We start from the raw sequence: 6,000 nt of genomic DNA, 5'->3' as shown, positions 1-6,000 counted from the left end.
GTGAGTATTTGTTATTACCCCGTGAAAAGTTTCCTCTGCTCCCTGCATTATCTCTGTTTCCTCTAAGTTCCTTAATTAAATAACTAATTAATTTCTGTTTATTATTTAAGTTTCTGCTTCTGGGGTGCCTGGATGGCTCAATCGGTGAGGCGTCCAACTCTTGATTTTGGCTCAGGTCAGGATCTCACGGTTTGTGGGATTCAGCCCCTCGTCGGGCTCTGCGCTGACAGCACGGAGCCTTCTTGGGATTCTGTTGCCCTCTCTCTCTGCCCCTCCCCTCCCCTCTCTCTCAAAAATAAAAATTAAAAAAAAGTTTCTGTGTCTTACTCCTGAGTTTCCCTAGAGGCCTTGACTGGTTGTCCAAATTTAAGAACGTGACAATCTAGTTGGAAGCTCTATGTTCACAGGTGGGGCTTGTCGAATAACGAGCTTCGCGGGAGACTGAGGACTTACCTATTTCCTGAGGGACTCTATATATTAGCATCCGAACACATTTCCTTTGGGTCCCTGAGTTTCTCGGTGGAGTCACTTTCTGGTATCTGCTGGGACAGTGTTATGGGTTGAAATGTGTCTCCCAAAAAAAGGCATGGTCAAGTCCTAGTCCCCAGCACTCAGAACGTGATCTTTGGAAGTGGGGTTGCTGCAGGTGTGGTAGGTTAGGAGGAGGGCGCACTGGACAGGGTGGGCCGCTAGTCCAAAGTGACTGGTGTCCTTGTAAGATAGACATGTACAGGGACAGGGCATGTGACAACAGAGACAGAGACTGGAGGAACACTTGCCGTCTCTGGAACCTGGGAGAAGAAAGGCAGGATCCCCTCCTGGAGGCTCGAGAGGGAGGGTGGCCATGTGGACACCTTGATTTTGAACTTCCAGCCTCTAAGACTGAGAGACGTTAAACTTCTGGTGTTTGGGGCCTGCTGTCTGTGGCTCCTTGTGACGGTAATCCCAGGACACAGTTCCAGAGAGTACAGGACTCACTGCTTGCTGCAGAGGCTGAGGGGCCAGCGGCTCGGAAGGCACACGTCCTCAGGACAGTGAAGATCATACTCAGTGGCCCTCGTCCCGTCCGTTGTCACTGTAGGGTCTCACCTTGCCCTATTCTTTTTCTTTTTTTTTTTTTTTTTTAATAATTTATCGTCAAGTTAGCTAACATACAGTGTCTACAGGATGCCCTCGATTTCAGGGGTAGATTCCCGTGATTCATCGCGTCCATACAACACCCAGGGCTCATCCCAACAAGTGCCCTCCTCAATGCCCATCGCCCACTTTCCCCTTTCCCTTGCCCGCCCTCGGTTTGTTCTCTGTAGTTAAGACTCTCTTATGGTTTGCCTCCCTCTCTGTTTGAAGCTATTTTTCCCCTTCCCCTCCCCCATGGTCTTCTGTGAAGTTTCTCAACATCCACAGATGAGTGAAAACATATGATCTCTGTCTTTCTCTGACTGCCTTATTTCACTTAGCACAATACCCTCCAGTTCCATCCACGTTGCTGCAAATGGCAGGATTTCATTCTTTCCCATTGCCAAGTAGTAGTCCGTTTCGCCCGATTCTGCGCCCCGTGTCCCCAGGACCTGCAGTTTTTTGCTTCCATGGCTCTTGGACGTAACCTCCTGGTTCCTCTGGAGTGAGGAAGGGATGATCCTCACGGGGCTGCCGTCTAGGCACCTGCGTCCTTTGCACTCAGACTCCCAGCCAATCCTTGTGTTTTCAGCCTCAGCTCACTCCTGAAAAGTATCTGGAATCTCCTGTTCCTGAGCGACCCACAACCACATATCAAACGTCCTGTCCTCAAGTTCCTCAGCTGAAGGGAATCTGCCAGGCTTCTGGGAACCCCCTGGGTCTCCCCCACAGAATTGAGGGTGCCCTCTTCTGCCTCCCTCCCCCAGTGTCTACTCCATGCATTCTCCCAGACCTCTTCCTTTGGCTTCCATCTCACTTGGGGTTTATGCAGGGAGGTCCTGGAGGGACGTGTCCGTGTCTGACGCATCTGGGCATCACCTCTACTTCCTGGCCCAACATTTTCACAAAAGAGCCCCTCAGCACACATGTGTGGAATAAATGAAGGAATTGAGATTGCTAAAAAAAAAAAAAAAAGAACCAATCCACCCATCCTTTCTAAATGGAAATTTATATTTCAAAGTTTAAAAAAATGAGTCAAGATTGGAACTTTGGTGTAGTCTGATAATTGTAAAACCAAACATCTCCTTGCTCAGAGTTTTGAATTCCAATCAACTGCGAAAGTTTCTTGGCTCGTCTCACGTTTGGGTTTGACATCCTTAAAATTAATCGGCTGAGCATGGTTTATAGCTCACAAAATTCTGGGAAGAATGCTATATTTTTCACTGGGCAATTTTACACAGATTTTCCTAGAGCCAGCTCAATGTTGGCGATCTTTTCATTCCCCCCAGACGGAGGGGTCTAACATGCTCCCCCAAAGTTACCTGTTCAAGCTAAATAGAAAACTCTTTCTGGAGGGTGTTTCTTCGCAAGAATGCACATTGTTTCAAGGTATTTCCTGGGCACTGAAAGTCAAAGACTTGCTGGAGGACTCAACGATCTGCCTCATGTCTCGCTGGGCAGATGCTTTAGTGAATGTCTAATTTCTATTTTTGGCTTTTGGGTCCATGTGCCATGAGCGACAAAGACTTCACTTCCTCTCTGTTTGATTCAAAAACGGTTTTAAGAAAAATCACGGGAAATCAGGATGGGGCACATTTTGACTATTAGCAGAAGTCGTCATGGAACGACCTTGGTAAAGATGCAGTGGGCCAGACTGATCAGCTAGCCCGGGACTCATATTACAAAGTCACCCTATGGGGGCACCTGGGTGGCTCAGTAGGTTGAGCATCAGATTTCGGCTCCGTGTAATGATCTCATGGTTCATGGGTTCGAGCCCTGCGTTGGGCTCTGTGCTGGCAGCTCGGATTCTGTCTTTCTCTCTCTCTCTCTGCTCCTTCCCTGTTCATGCTCTGTCTCTCAAAAAATAAATAAACGTTAAAAAAAAAAAAAAGAAAGTCGCCCTGTGAACCGTTTTTATTTCTGCATCAGGCAGGACTCCTTTGATTACAAGTGTGGGAAACCTGACTCAAATTAGTGTAAAAAATGAATAACTTTTGGCTCACATCATCAAAGGGAAAGTTGAGACGGATGGGGTGGGACCAAACTGTGGGGTAGACTTGTTTTTAGGACATCTGGAACCGGGAAGCTGATGGCACCCTCCCTCTCTGTCTCTCCCCTCTGCTTTGCTCTCTCGGGCTGGCTTCCTCCAATGGCTGCAAATACGGTGGCTCCTGGGCTCATAGCAGAGAAAGCCTGAGACTGGCTGGCTCTGGGCACAAGCTGGAACCCCCTGAGAAGAGCTCGGTTTCGACCTCCCGTGTCCTATGCCCATCCCTGGATTAGCCAGTGGAGGTGGTGCTGGAAAGTTCTGCAGGAAAACGACAGCTCTCTTTTGAAGCACGTGATGAGAGGGCGCATGATGAGAGCACATGATGAAGAACACAGGGTTTTCCTTCCTAGCCTCACAGCCTGGTGCTCTCTAGTAATTGGAGGTGAGATGTCTTTTCTCTTTAGACCCTCAAAAATTGTTGCCACAGCATCATTTCAGCAGTGGGTTGGAGCAGCGGGAGGGTCGCGTCAATACGCAGGAGTCAGGTGCATCGGGAGCGCGGCAGGGGGTAGCCAGCCCGGCACATCTTTTCTATCATTGCCCTTGAGCTTGGGGTTGGGTGGGGCTGAATCTGGAGCATCAGACGTTTATGGCCTGGGGCAGGGAAAGAAGTGGCGGCTAGAAATCAGGTAGGGGTGACTGTGGTTGAGAGAGCCCTGGCTCCTGGAGGGTCGGGGCTAGACCTGTCCTGATGTCGCCCTGCACAACTGCCACGCGGTCTGTAGGCGAGGAAACTGGGCAGCAGAAAGCTGAGCTGACTGGTCCAGACCTGTGGGGCGTTAGCGGCACAGAAGGCACTAGGGTGTCATTCTCTCTTCCCGCTATGCCGCTTGAGGAGGCTTGAAACCGGCTCAGGATGCACGGAGGAAGCCCAGCTACCGTCCGGCCGTGGGGTCAGTGGAAACCTCAAATCCTCCTCTTTAGTCGGTCTCACCATCCTTCTTCTCTTGAAATAATACAGCTGCGTCTCTGGAGCATTTGACGTTAAGCTGCCCCTGTCCAAGAAAGTAAACTCCAGCCCCGTGGGCAAATCTGAGCATCTAACTACAGGCTCTTGCCCTGAGCTTCGAAAGTGCGAGCTGTGCAGGCAAGCCGGGAAGCCTGGACGCTCTCCCTCCATCCACCCTAAGCCCCTTCTAAGAATCTGATTTTTATCTTTAAAAAAAATGTTTTTTAAATGTTTATTCATCCTTTTGAAAGAGAAAGAGTGTGAGTGGGGGAGGGGCAGAGAGCGAGAAGACACAGAATCCGAAGCAGCTCCAGGCTCTGAGCTGTCAGCACAGATCCCAACGTGGGGCTCGAACCCCCGAACTGCATGATCGTGACCTGAACCAAAGCCAGACGCTCAACCGACTGAGCCACCCAGGAGCCTCCTGATTTTTATCTTAAAGGCAGAAATGCTTGTTAACTTTCCTTTTTGTCCTTTTTCAGTGCTTTCTAAGCATTGGCAAGAGCAGCATTTAATGCGCAGGACTGTCTGTCCTCAGGAACGCTCACTTCTCTGGCCGGGGAAGAGGTGCTCCCAGGAGAGTTTTGACGGGAAATGCTCGTCGACTGTGTGCCCTGACCCCCACCAAGGAAGATGCAACTATTTGCCCCTCTAGTTGATGTCTTTGTGGAGGTGCATGTGGAGCCGATGACAATGCGATCATCCTTTCATTTTAGGGATCTCGTGATCTTAAGATCAGGGCAAATTATGCCCAAGTGGGACTCCGCCTATAATGCTGTAGTCTTCCTGTCTGCTTGTTGTTCGCCGAATCTACTGACGCTTCTTGGGAAGATCCTTTTGGTCTCAAGCAATATCCTTGGGGCTGAGGAGTTGAGGGCGTGGGCTGTGACCCGGAAAAAGCCTTTGCAAGTGTGGAAGGCAGTGAGGCACCTTGTGACTTGCCAGGGGATCAGGAGCTCATCTCTCAACCGGGGACAAAGGTCACGGTGATGGGCTTCTCTCAATTCCCCAGGTGTTAGCCCAACACGTTTCTTTAAAAAAAATTTTTTTTAAAGTTTATTTATTTTTGACAGACAGAGAGAGAGAGGGAGTGTGAGCCTGGGAGGGGCAGAGAGAGAGAGGGAGACACAGAATCCGAAGCAGGTTCCAGGCTCTGAGCGGTCAGCACAGAGCCCAAAGTGGGGCTCGAACCCACAAACCGTGAGATCATGACCTGAGTTGAAGTTGGACGCTTAACGGACTGAGTCCCCCAGGCACCCCAGCCCGTCACGTTTCTGAACATTCCCACAAACTAAATGGGTCTCCATGTCAACTGAGATACAGCATTTACCACCTCAGGGTCACGTCCGTTGTGTTATTTACACTTTCTTCTCCATCGGCATGGACTTACTACGTTGAATTAAAATGGTTTTCGAGGGGAAATCATTTCACATTAAAAAAAGAAAAGAATTACAATTCTACTTAAGGGCATTCTTCCACATTATATTACCGCATAGATGCGATGGTGCGATTCATTATAATAGTCTGGACCTCTGGGCAGATTTTACGTGTTTGCTGGTTTGATGGGGACTGCAAACGGCAGATGGAACCGATCAGAAGAAATGCCACGGGAGAGGTACCAACAGAACAGTAAGAGAGGCCGTCTTTTCAAGAGAAGAGGCTCAAAGCCCGAGAGGCAACCAGGACCAGGAGTCCTGTGTGTGACTGAGCTTGAGACTAATTAAATACAATATGGCATCTTCAGTCCCGTGTGGGTCCAGCAGTATTTCTTCTTTGTGTCTGTCACACGAACACATAAACACAGCTGTTGGAACTGAAGGAAACTTCAGAGCTGATGTACTAGGTCTGTACTGGTCGGGGGTCTGGACAAGGAAAAGAAGCACTT

The sequence above is a fragment of the Prionailurus bengalensis genome, chromosome C1, assembly GCF_016509475.1.
Source record: "Prionailurus bengalensis isolate Pbe53 chromosome C1, Fcat_Pben_1.1_paternal_pri, whole genome shotgun sequence".
Classification (NCBI taxonomy): Eukaryota; Metazoa; Chordata; class Mammalia; order Carnivora; family Felidae; genus Prionailurus; species Prionailurus bengalensis.
This window is presented reverse-complemented; position numbering follows the sequence as displayed.